Here is a 13,667-nt window from a genome sequence, read left to right on the forward strand (position 1 = left end):
CTAAGCACCTAAACTATTAAGGTTATGGTTAGAAAAACCAGAAAGAGACTGAGAAGGAAAGGCCAGAGAGACAGCACTAAACCCAGGAGAGATCGGCTGCCCCCAAATCAAGGAAGAGGAGCGTTTCAATAAGTGGTCAGCAATTCGATGCTTCAGAGAGGCCAAGACAGATGCAAACGTAAAGTAGAATAACCCAGTCAGGCAGTCACCCACAATCCTGGCAGGAGCAATTTCAGTGGATCACAATTGGGAAGGAAACCAATTGCAGGAGGTTTAGGAAATTCTTCCATTTTATTTGGACTCAATTTATGAAGTAAGAGGGAGGTATTATAGTCAGGTATTACTATATGGCTTGAGAGATCCAAGGAAGATTATTCCATGAGGATTGCTGTGCCTGAAAACCCACCATGGCAGGCCAGTCCCTCTAGCTGGGGGGATTTGTCGTCCGGCATCATTTATCTGAGGGGGCTCTGGTCTTAGCTTGATGTTTGTTGGTTCCAGAAAATAGTTCTGTGAACTTCCATTTTTAAAAGAGAAAAAGGTCCTTTAAACACAGATGTACTAATATCTAGCCTCCTCCTGCACAGGCAGAATGACTTAGGACATAAAAGCAGAGGATTCAGGCTTGGCCTCAGTCCTGTGCCACTAGTTGGCTGTGTGGCCTCTGGCAAGTTGCTGACACCCAGCTGTCTCCTCTGTGTGTTAGGAATAATCTTGCCAACCTCCGAGAGGGTTGTGATGATTAATGGGAGATGTAAGGTGAATGGCACAGAGCCTGGCAAGCAGAAAGTTCTGAGTAAATGACAGTTCATGTCATAAGTGGTAAGAAATACCTTTTGGGAAAGAATGACCGTGACTGCCTTCCCCACAGGGTTGCTGACCACAGAGATAATATACAGAACGCAAAATATAAGGTCTATTACTGAATGAAAATCCACCATGAGAAATGTCACCTCTTAAACTGGAAACTGATTGGATCCCCTGACGACTAGACTGTGTTCTGGAGTCGGTGGGGAGGGCAGGACCAAGAGAAAGAGGACTGAGATGGACGGACTTAAATTGGTGCACAGTTTTTCCGAGGCCTGGCCTCTGTTGGGATCAGACACTCCATCATAAGGAGGCAGTTGATTAATAGATACCTGTCCATATGGATGGAAACTGCCTGGTAGAGCTGGACAAGTGGAAGGGTAAAGGGAGCAGCTATATTTGCTTGAAATTAGATAAAAGATTCATGCATCAAGAACCTCATTCCAGCTGGTTTCTTTCTGGGCCTCCGCAGAAAGCTCACACCGACTCTGTACAAAGTAAGAATCCAAAATTGCTTACGTGGAAATAAACCACCTGCTGGTACAGGTAGGAAGAGCAGAAATCCCTGGAGGAGGGCAAGAGAGTTCCTGCTCCCCTGCCCAGCCCTGCCTGCTGTTGGCCTTTCATGACCACAGAGGGTGGAATTAAACTGCGCTCTCTCCAGCCTCCTTTCCTGGTTTCTCCTCCCAGGAACACATCCATAAATGTGCCCACGGGTGGCCAAAGGGGGCTCCTGATGTCACCACCCCACCCCCTCTCCATCCATTTCCTTTATCTTTGTAGCCGTTAGAGACTAAACACAGCTGGGGAGTAGGTTTTTCACTGGGAATTATTTTATTTTTTTCAGTTCACCTTTGTTCTAACCCGCAATCACCCATCTTCCCTGTTACCTCAAGGGGTGAAACACTGCAAGCCATGTTAGAGTTCAAGCTGAAGGAAGCACCCTGGCAGTCCTAGGTTTTACTCACTGGGCTGATGTCGGGGACCCTAGGGAAAGGACAAGATGGTCGTGGGCAGAGGCGGCGTGACCAGCTCTGCCGCCTGCTGAACCAGTGACAATGTCAGCTGAGTCAGTCTGTTCAGAGGGATGGCCCTGTCCTTGTCCCAAGGGAAGCTTAGCCGATCCCTCCTGATTGCTAACCTCTGAGACCTTACATCCTATAATTTCCCAAGACAGACCTGTGATTACAAACGTTCAACCTTGTAATCACAGCCGAAGCCCAGGTGTTCTGAAGAAGTGGGGTGTAAGCTTGTATTTCAAAAGAATACGATAAAGAGCTATTTGCCCAGCAAAGATATTCTGTAGAGCAGATCACGTGTGCACACTGTACTGCCCGCCTCCACCTTCCCACACCTACCAAGTCCTCACAAGCCACCAAATTAGGACTCCATCGTGGCTGTCCTTTCTGCAGGCTCCACTCAAATTTTTTTAAAAGATAATTTAATTGTATTCGACTCATCCCACTGGGTTGATGCATTTATTTTAGCATCTTTTCTATGCCTGGCCCTGTGGGGTGAGGCATGAATTAAAATACGAGGGCTGGCTTGAAGGTACCTTCAGCAGAGTTAGAGAAAGAAGCACCATTACGATTTCATAGTGAAGACTGAGGGCTGTAGATAAAAGTGCTTTTGGTTTTCCTCCCCTCTACCCTAGACTTCTTGAAGATCAGAGCGCTCCTTCTTGCCTTGGGGAGAAGAAAGTGCAAATCTTCTTCTGAGGCTTTTTCCTCCCTGGGACTGGAACCTCACAGCGAATCTTGCTTCATTCATCAACTGTTTCTTTCATTGTCAAGCTCTTTGCACTTGCCCCTGAAACATGTTTAAATCTAATCTCGACATTTCTTTCTCTGCCTTCCTTTCCTCTTGGGATCATTTCTCTTCTTTCATTCATGCATTCAGTCATCTACTGATCAATTTCAAAATACTTAGTAGTGATGGATACCGTGGGTGAGGTCTTCTCCTAGGCGGGAGACAGAAAAGGTCCTTGCCTTTTGAGGAGCCCACTTGTTGGCTGGGGAGACATATTTAGACAGCTATATACTGGTACCACCTTTCTCCTTCTTTTCCTTGTCAAACTTCCTGGGAGAGTAACCACCTGCTCAGTCCCTGGGACCCTCCCGGCTCTTCTGAAACAGCCATCAGGAAAGTCAGCTGTGACGTCCTATTCCCAAATGTCCAGTCCCCATCTTACACTGTCTCATCCCAGCCCTCTTGCTGGATCAGTTCACTCTGATACTCTGTCAACTGAGAAGTTAAAAAGTCTATGTTTCAGGGTTATGTGAGGATTAAATGAGATACTGTATGAAGAGTTCCTGCCACGTGGTAGATGCTAAACAAATATTCTCCTCTCTTCCTTGGATGCTGCTATACGGTCTTTTTAGTTGTTTTTTTGTTTTGTTTTGTTTTCGTATCTCTCTCACGTAGACTTTCTTCATAGAATCTGTATCCTTCCTAGTCCCCTGAATTGCAGACATTGCTTAATGGACATTGGGTGTTTTGGGAGTCCCCTCACCAAAATTCCAGGGCAAGTCCAAGATTTCTGTCTCGAGTATCTTTCCCTTCCTAGCCTCCTGCTCCCTGGCCTCCTCCTACCCTTCCCCCCACCTCCTCAGACCCCCACCCCTGTTGGAGTGGTTTTAGTGGAGTAGATCTGGATGTAGCAGGTAACCCAATCCTGACCAATCAGAGTCTTGCACCCTCCTGGACAACCAGTGATTGCTTCAGGAATGGGCTGAAGACTCCTCAGGATCATTGAGAATTCGTGAGTTTATTACTGAGACTTCTGGGAGTGAGGTTCTTTTTCCCCACTGGGCTTTTAAGTATAAAGATTTAAGATGTGTTGAAGGCTGACATCTTTGTGATTCCCTTTGTCTTTCCCTCATGGTCTCAAGATGGCTGCCTCAGCTCCAGCCATAATATATGCATTCAAGTCAGAAGAGAGGAAAATAAAAGGGACCATGGCTGTCTCCTTTACTAACAGAAGTATTTCCAGAGTCAGGTCCAGCAGTCTTTCTTTAAGTTGCACAGGCCAGAGTCTCCCCAAACAGCAATCAGTATCCCAGTGGCAGCACTGGGTTTACACGGTCTTCACTAAGCAGATGACACAGAGAAAAAAATGTCACTTTCCTAATGATTCTTGCTAGTCCCAGAGAAAACACCAGATGGTCCAGTTTGGGTTACATACTCATCCTTGTGGCCAAGGGGTTAGGAAACTCTGATTGGCCAGCCTGTGTCCAGTCTTGATCCACAGTCCAGGCGAAGTGGAGTGATGTGATTGTCAGCACTGCCACAGGATGGGAGGTCAAACTTCTAAGGGAAAGGCTGCCAGGCAGAAACCGATAACCACTACAGAAGGGAATGGATACGTTGCTGCTAAATTGAATTGGGGGATCATCATGAAGTAGTTATACTCAGGGTTTTAAGGGATTTTTAAATGCTTTTATTCTGGCAATAGCCAAAAAAAATAAATTGACGGCATTTGCCTTCAAGAAATTGATAGCCTGGGGTGAACAGTGGTTCTTTGGCTAAATGTAATTCTTTTGGTAACAAATGAGAAAGTAGCCAACCAAATGTATAGTGTGGATAAAGCCATGAGATTCTGAGTAACGGAGACTCGGAAGTAAGTCAATGGTGTACTTCAGAATAAAAAGACTGAAACAGAGAAGATTTATATGATGTATCTACCGTGGAGCTGAGAGTAGTGACCCAAGTCGGGTCAAAATACAGGATTGTTACCTTGAATGGGTTAATTAAACCTGAGTCCATCCAGCTTGTTTTAGATTTGCCCTTAGATGAGCATGCTCCATCCTGGCCGACATGGGGAGTGTCTACAGGCTGGGGTCATGCTTCATCTTGGCACACTTGTGGCATCTGGCTAGACACCAGGCATTTTACTGTGCCTGGCAGTACACTTGCTACCTGCAGCCTGGCTGGGACTCAGCCGATCAGAGAAGCGTGTCATGACTGGTGACACAGGACATCCTTGATGACTCAAGACCTTCTGCATTGCTGAGTTTAGACTAGGACAGAGGATGCAGAAAGTGGAAGTGGAAATCATTAGAGAAGATAGTTGCTGGGCGTGTCATTATCTGGTGGAGTTATCGGGTCGGTCAGACCACTTGGCAGTTAGCAAAGAAAAAGCAGGAAAACCTTTTAATGGGTCCTAGCTGGTTCAGTGTTGCCTTTATTTTGATAATTACTGAATTAAACCACCATCCCACAGTGGGAATGAGTTCCTGCTCATCAGCCACTGTCAATCTCCTAGCAATTCAACAAGGATAAATTCAAACTGGCCACATACCCCCTGAAGTGCAATTATACCTTTCTCATCAGTGACAGGGTAAGAAGTACAAGCATTACTTAATATTTCTTCTGTCACTAAATAATGTATCTTCCATATTTGCCTGATACCAGGGGTGTGAGACTGAGAGGGAGAATGCTGAAAGGACGACACCTGGAAGGAATGTGAGATGACCCACAGCCTCCCCTCGGATACACATGTGTGATATCAGACCAGTTTCTTTAGCTTTCTGGACCTCAGTTTTCTCATCTCTCAAATGGTGGAGTGATTTCTAAAGTCTCTTCCAACTCTACTTTTTAAAAACTCTTCTGTCTGTGTCAAAAGCATTCTCAGTTAGAACTCTTTTCGTTACCAATCGCAGAAACTCGCTTGCGCTAGCTAAAGCTAGAAAGAGAGATGTACCTGAAACACCCACGTGAAAGTGATGGAACCTTAGTCAGTTTCCTTTGACTCAAACAAAACCTGATTCAGATCCTGCATCCCATTGTGCTGGCGGGAACTGAAGGTTAGGGTGCGTGCAGGTGTGTGGGAATGTGGGTTTGAGAAGCAAAGATGATATTAGCAATATTTGACAGTCGCTGCAGCCACAAAGATGCATGGTCAAGTGAACATTGGCCTGGGTGCAAGGGTGGGAGTTGGTAGGGGTGGGGGAAAAAGCAAAACACAAGTAACCCTTCTCCTTTCTGGCCTCCCCCCAAAACAAGAATAATATAATCTCAATAAATTAACTCAACGCATAAAGATACACAGGCATTTAGTGGAACTCAAGGGCGAGATGCAGCGAGCCTGCAAGAGTGAATTAGAATCAAGGGTTCAAATGGCATCAAGACTCTAGATCCCTCTCTCCCTTCTCTGTGGGAACCCGTCACTGTTTTCTTTCTCTCATCTGCTCAGGCAGGCTTTGTCTGGTTTTCCAGTTTGAATGCTCCTGCATTTTCATTTTTGTTGTTGTTGTTCAAAATATCATATAGACTAAGAAGGAACCAATCCTAAATTCCTCTTGAAAGGGGTCTAATCGGCAATGCTTGGGTCACGTTCCTTTTTCTGGACCATCTATCTGTGACCAGGATGGCTTTGTCACACTGGGAAAAAAAACAGCTGCATGGAGCCTACCGCTGTTACAGTGTGGGTGGTAGCCCAGGAACGGTGTTGGAAATATTAATAATTGGTGTCTATTCTTAGTGAATGGACACCAGCCGTAAACAACCAGTGCAGCGGGACCAGGGCATTCTAGCCAGATCCTGACTTCGGGAAGAAGAGGACCAGCTCCCAGCAAATGGGAAATAACCATGAACTGGGCAGTTAAGCCAAGAGCGGTCTATCAGAGTCTAAGAAAAAATAAAGTCCGTTTTAAAAACAAAGTAATAGTGTTCCTGGAAATTTTTTTTTTTAGCTGGTAGAGGGATTATTTAAGTGCCATTTTGGTTTCTATTTAATTGTGGGGAAGAGCCTCATGCAACGGTGTGCTTAAGTGTTGCAAACAATAAAAGAAAAATGGAGCACAGGACTCTTCCTGCCCTCTGCCTCCAGGAGCTTTGAGGCTGATTCGAGACGTGAGACAGGAAGAATGTACAGAACCAGGCATTAATTGTACAGGGCGCACGTGAGTGCCCTAGGAGTCTGAGACAGGAGAGATCCCTGTGGGCCACAGAAGTCAGGGACACCTGCGGGGAGTGGCTAGGGATGCTTTCTAAGACTCCTTTCAACATAAAGATGTTCCAAATTCTGTAGATTAATGAAGGCACCCACCATCTGGACACTGAAGGATATATCTGAAAGGTCTGAGAGAGCTTTGTAAGTCAAGGATAGGACTTCCAGGAACTTTGCTCAAGATTAAACCACCAGCCTTTTTTTTTTTTATAAGCACCTATTGCTCCTTTATTAACTGTTTAAAAATCAACATTATTTTTAAATTATATTACTTAATAGGGACACTTGTAGCTAGACACTCACACAGAGTATGCTTCAGTTTAGGCAAACATACTACACAAAAATCTGTATACATTCAGAAGACTGCGTAGGGTGGCCGAGAAGTGATTACTTTGCATTTATATATATATATATATACTTTTTCATTATAGATTATTACAAGCTGTTGAATGTAGTTCCCTGTGCTACACAGTTGGACCTTGTTATCTGTTTTCTATATAGTAGTGTGCATCTGCTAATCCCAAACTCCTAATTTATCCTTCCCTCCCTCTTTCCCCCCGTAACCACAAATTTGTCCTCTGTGTCTGTGAGTCTGTTTCTGTTTTGTAAATAAGTTCATTTGTATCATTTTTTTTTAGATTCCACATGTAATGGTATCATATGGTGTTTGTCTTTCTCTGACTTACTTCATTTGGTATGATGATCTCTAGGTCCATCCATGTTGCTGCTAATGGCATTATTTCACTCTTTTTTTATGGCTGATTAGTATTTCATTATACATGTATGCCACATCTTCTTTATCCAGTCATCTGTCAGAGGACACAGGTTGCTTCCATGTCTGGGCTATTGTAAACCCATAACACGAGCCTTCTGAATGAAGTACTGACACAGGCTACAACACGGATGGACTTTGAAAACATTATGCTAATTGAAAGAAACTGGACACAAAAGCCACGTATTGTGTGATTCCACTTATGTGAAATAACCACAGTAGGCAAATCCATAGAAACAGGAAGATAATTTGTGGATGCCAGGGCCTGGAGGGAGCAGGGAATGGGGAATGACTACTACTGGGTACAGGAGTTCTTCTGAGGATGATGAAAATGTTCTAGAATTAGTCATGACTGCTGTACAACCTTGTGAATATACAAAAAGAAATTTAACTGTATTCCTAAAATTGGTGATGTTTATGGTATGTGAATTACAGCTCAATAAACACAAAAACAATAGCAAAGGCAAATTTTTAAAAACACCAGACTTCTGGTTAGAAAAAAACTTCCTGCTCTTCTTTGCTTCATTCTCTATACTGGTCCCACCAACACCTGTGCTGTGGATGTCTGTCTGTGCCCTGACAACTCCTTAGTCTGTGACACCAGCCCAGGACTGCCCTGGGCTCCAGCTGCAGCTGACATCTGCCCTGGAGATCCCATAGGCACCTCCAACACAACATGATGAAAATAAAATTGCGATTTTGGACTCCAACCTCCTTTTCCTCCTGATCTTCCTCCCTTCATCGATCGCTCCCATGACCATCCGGTCATTTAAGCCATCCACATGTGAGTCATTCTTCATGTCATTCAATCATGTGTTCGTTCATCCGTCCAGCAAATCTTTGTAAAAGACCTGTTATGTGTCAGGGACTGTGCTCTGGGCTGGAAACTCAGCCTGGAAACAAGACACTCTTGGCTCCTGTCCTGGTGGAAGAATAATCGATAATGCCAACACAGCCGGATGAGAACATGTGCATGGAGGGTACAGGCAGCCAGCTCCTACCTCCGACTACTCGCCAAATGCTATTGATTTTGCCTCCTAAGTACCTCTCGGGTCTGGTGTTTGCTCCTCGTTCACTACACCCTTGCCTGCCTTTGAGCCCTCATCAGCCCTCTACATGACCACAGCTGCTTCCTCACTGGTCTGCTGGTCCTCATGCCTCATGCCTCCAGCCTTGCTAGTCTCTAATCCTTCTCCCACCCTGCTGCCAGAGAGATCTTTCAAAAACAGAACACCTCCTGGTACAATTTCCTCATTTATAATATTTTATCTCCTATAGTGACCCTGAACACCTGAAGGCTGTACCACACTCCCACCAGAATGGGGGTTGCAGTGAGGGATGCCATGAAGAGGGTTGGCCCTCTTCCTTAATTCTGGTGGAGAATCATTGGGTGGTTCAAATTCCTTCTCAGGACGTGCCGTGCCCTTCATCATGTGACCCCTGCTCACCTCTCCCATCTCACTACCATGGCTCCTCCTCTGTGGTCAAATGATGGATTTTCATCCTGCAATTTTTCCCCATCCCCATGGTCTACACATCACCAAACTGAGAATGCTCCCCCAGCAGGCAGAGACATTGACAGACAATAGAAAATTCACCCATGCTTTGTTACCAGATAGCTAAACGAAGATCATATTAAAGTTCTGAAGATCTTTCAGACATTTGACCCTGAGGCCAGATCATGGCCTCTCTTCCCCACTAACTTGATTTGAAGCCCCTTCTGCCAGATCAGGCAGCAGAAGTGGACAGAACTGAATGATTGACAACCTCCCTAAGACTCAGCACAAGAAGAGATGTGACGCTGGGCGGTGCAGGGAGCAGAGGGGACAAAAGAGTTGAAATGGACCAAAGAAAGGAGGCAGGAGGGGAGAGGCAGAGCCGAAAGAGGAGAGAGCCCTCCGCTGCCTCCCCCCACAGACCCCCCAACCCCTGTTCCTCCTGGAATGCGGACACTGAGACCTGGGGAGAGTTAGAGGAACCGGTTGGTTAAGAAAAGCTGCCTCCGAACATCATCCCGGGAGGATTTTATACCAATTCGAACATGCCCAAAGCAAGGACCTGCTTTTACTTTCTTTTACATTGCAGGGGTGTTAGCTATGAACAGTAAAACTCTTTGTCTGTGGACGGTAGCACGTCATCATTCCACTGAGGGGGTGTGAGAAGGGGTCGCACCCAGACGTGCCTTCAACAAGCCACCGCCATTCCCCGCGAGTCGTGCTGTTGTGTGCCTCTGTGCTCTCACACCTGCTGCTCCCTCCGCCTACGGTGCTTCCCTGCGGTCTTGTCTGCTTATTCGTCCTCATCCTTCACGGCTCACCTTGGAGCTTTTGCTGACCCTCTTATGTTAAAAAGCTAGGTGACTAGGGAGCTGGGGGTGCCCCTCTCCTGCTTTTCCCATAACATCCAGTGTGTCTTGCAGCCACTGTAACACTGTCTTGTCATTACTTGTTTAAGTACATCCTCTCTGCGCTAGATGGAGGGTGAGGCTGTATCACGTTCATCTCTTTGTCTTCAGGTCTTAGCAGAGCGCTCTTAGCACTTAGGTCATTTTCAAGAAATGGTTTCTTAAAAAAATTTTTTTTTTTTATTGGGGAGAGGTAACTAGGTTTCTTTCCTTCTTTTTAATAGAGGGACTGGGGATTGAACCCAGGACCTCGTGCATACTGAGCACTCACTCTACCACTGAGCTATACCTTCCCCGCCCAGAAATGGTTTCTGAATAGATGGAAGAATTAAGAATACAATACTACTTGTTGAATAATTGCCACATATCCCTTAGTCTCCCGGATATATCTTATTTAGTATCTTCACAGCATCCTAATAAGGTGCTTCCCTTCTGATCTAAACAATTTGCTGACCCTTTTGTCAGAAATGTAAAAGGGTTAGGGCTAATTGGATTTATCTAAAAAGGAGAGAGAGAGAGAATGGAAGAGAGAGACTGAAAGCCGCCAGGCCTCATCTTTCCACAGAGTTTACTGGGCTCAATGTCAATAAAATTGGATCACTAGCACAGTTGTCTTCCAGCCCTGATTTAAGAGAGGGACAAGAGATGCTGAATGCACCATTCAGGAGGAGCATGGGAGGAAGGGAACCTGCTCCCATCCGAAGGAGCAGATCAAAGGAGACAGGCATGCCCATTAGTGGCTGTTAAAGAGAAGGGACCCATCGCCTATTGCATGCCTGGCCCCTCGAAGAACCTCGGGTTCCTGGAATCTGAGCTCACTGATTCCGACCTTCCTGCCACCTGCCGTCGGGTACCACTAATGATAGAGTGACCCTGACACAGTTTATGGTTGCCTCGAGCAGGTTACCTCTTTTAACAGCTATTTGAAAAAGAGAATTAAGATTCGTGCTTGTTGTTGTTATGAGCTCAGAGGCACAGAGTGCCTACAAAGCAACCTGAAATTGCTGTAATTAACCTAATTATATTTTTGTCCTCTAATAATCTGTAATTAATTATAATCTGTGAGAATTACACTTAGGTAGAGAACGATGAACAACAGCCGTTTATTTGTGTATTTATTTTATTAAGGCTATTTTTGAAAAACATTGAAAATTATAAAAAAGAAAATTAAGTTTTCTAGGAACATCACCATCCAGAAATAAGCGTTATGAATGTACAACTTTCTTGACCTTTTTTTTTTCTTTTGCAGTGCATATGTCTTTTTTAAAAAATTGGATCACACTGCACTCTAACCTGCTGTTTTCCTAAACCACAGAACTGCACGCCGCATATTTCTCTATGCCATGTGGCCCCTGCGGTTTTTGAAGACTGCACAGACTTCCATCTCATGCATGCACCCTAGTTAATTCGGTCAGGTCCCAGTGGCCATGTTCTACCCCAGGGACTACTTGCCTTGTAAGCTTCCTGCTAGAACTTTTGGTTGGCACTAAATCTGGCCCAACATCCAGGTCCCTGAGCTCATTCAGAGAGGCATAAATATGAACTGGAGAAGACTCCAACTTATCTGCCCCAGTCCCAGATCTCATCTCTTTGAGAGGCCTTCCAAGTGGCCACAGGGACAGGCCAGGTCTGCCCTCTTGTTCCTGGCTAAGCTGTGAAAACAGACTCAGTAAATCTCAGCTGAATTAAACTAGTCAATTGATGCATTGATTTATTTTTCTTTTTTAAATCATTAAAACTCTGAAACCAAGCCAGAATCAAGCGTGGATATTGCAAGTGTTATACTCTTCTTGTCCAATATTGCCGTTTTCATCTTTCCATTCTATTTAAAGGACCTGGGAGCCAAGAGAAGTCCTCCAGACAGAAATCAACTGAAAAGCCATGGACAGGACATTCTGCCAAAGCAGGGATTCCGACCCCCAGCCGTTCAACAGAGAATGCCGTGTGCCTTTGCTCATGAGCCTAACTTAGAGGATACAGGATTGACTGCAGTGAGCTGTAAGTGGGTGTGTCCTTCCCCTGGCAACACACCGACAGACGGGGTGACAAAGTCCGAAGGTTCAACCTCAGTTTTCCATCCTGGGTAAGTTCACATGACTTTCCTTCTCTCATCCTTAATGTGAGAAATTTCCCTCCAAACTCTTCCTTTCAAACACAGCCTAGATTGATCGGAGTTGGGCGGACTGAAAAACGTTCACTTCTCAACATTTTTGACATCAGTCTTTGAAGTACAATTCTTCTGATTTTCCCCGTCCTCCCCCATCCTTCCCCCCGCCCCCCATCCCCTCCCAGATTAGCTAGGATATATGAGCAAGAATCAGAAGCAAAGTGAATGGAAGAAACACAATTTTCAGGAACTTTGTAAAGGGAAGCCATCAGGGCCATTTACTCCGAGGCTTTTTAGTTGCAAATTTCTGCTGAGGAGTAAGAAAAGGCCTCATATTTTAATATCTACACTTTCATTTTCTGTTAAATTACCATGATCCCATGACATACTGTATGTCCTAACTTTAGGAACAAATGTTAAAATTAACACTTGTCCACATCAAAAGTGGCTGGGATTTAGGAATTCTTATTATTCTATCAGTAATAGAAAGGTGTTCTCTTTTGGACACTGTATCATTCATCCTTTCCATTTGCCACCTGTAACTCTTCAACCAGAAACTAGCTCCCTGAGAGAGGGGAGGTCACATGCAAAGCCGTACAACCTCAAATGTGCCTGGGTTTACTGAGGGCCCTGGAGCAATTTCTGCATCTTGTCTCTCTTGTCTACCTGTGTTAATTGGATTGCCCCCTGAATCGTTAATTAACTGTTATTCTTAGGCAATAAAAGGGAAAAAATAAAAAGTAATGAACCACACTGAATGAAATCAAATTATCCCTTAATGAACCTCTGTTAATCCACCATAAAGTAACATAGACACACAATGCAAGAAAACCATTATGATGATTATTATTATTTTTTATTGAAACACCATCAGTTACAATGTGTCAATTTCTGGTGTACAGCACAATGTCCCAGTCACGCGTATACATACATATATTCATCTTCATATTCTTTTTCATTAATGGTTATTACAAGATATTGAACATTGTTCCCTGTGCTATATATCAGAAACTTTTAAAAAAAAATCTATTTTTATATATATAGTGGCCAACATTTGTAAATCTCAAACTCCCAAATTTATCCCTTCCCCACCCCGTTTCCCGATAACCATAAGATTGTTTACTATGTCTGTGAGTCTGTTTCTGTTTTGTAGATGAGTTCAGAGTGTCTTTTTTTTCTCTTTTCTTTTTAGATTCCACATATGAGTGATATCATATGGCATTTTTCTTTCTTTTTCTGGGTTATTTCACTTAGAATGATGACCTCTAGGTCCATCCATGTTGCTGCAAATGGCATTATTGTATTCTTTTTTATGGCTGAGTGGTATTCCATTGTGTAAATATATTACAACTTCTTTATCCAGTCATCTGTCAATGGACATTTAGGTTGCAAGAAAACTATTATTTTTATTTCAATCTGATTCAGCCATTGCTCATTAGCATCCTGTGTGTGAAATCAGTGAAATTAGTATCCTGGTTGCTTCCTCAGTTGGCCAGCTGGCAGGGGGTCTACATAGAAAAGATAAATCTAGATGGCTACCTGATGATGGAATGTTAAGGAATGGATAGATTGGACTTAAGGGTTTTGCCAACTAAAGCATATTGCCCACCATCCAGTTCTATAAAAA

General features: G+C 44.2%; 1 protein-coding gene across 14 annotated transcripts in view; it reads left to right on the forward strand.

Moving 5' to 3' along the window:
• Positions 1–13,667, forward strand: part of PAQR8 (progestin and adipoQ receptor family member 8) — a 99,397-nt gene that overhangs the window by 39,273 nt on the left and 46,457 nt on the right. For all 14 annotated transcript variants that reach the window (XM_010973880.3, XM_074348901.1, XM_045509372.2 and 11 more), the window contains one exon: positions 11,766–12,016. The gene's annotated coding sequence lies outside the window, so the exon portion shown is untranslated. The remainder of the gene's footprint in view (positions 1–11,765; positions 12,017–13,667) is intronic.

The sequence above is a fragment of the Camelus bactrianus genome, chromosome 20, assembly GCF_048773025.1.
Source record: "Camelus bactrianus isolate YW-2024 breed Bactrian camel chromosome 20, ASM4877302v1, whole genome shotgun sequence".
NCBI lineage: Eukaryota > Metazoa > Chordata > Mammalia > Artiodactyla > Camelidae > Camelus > Camelus bactrianus.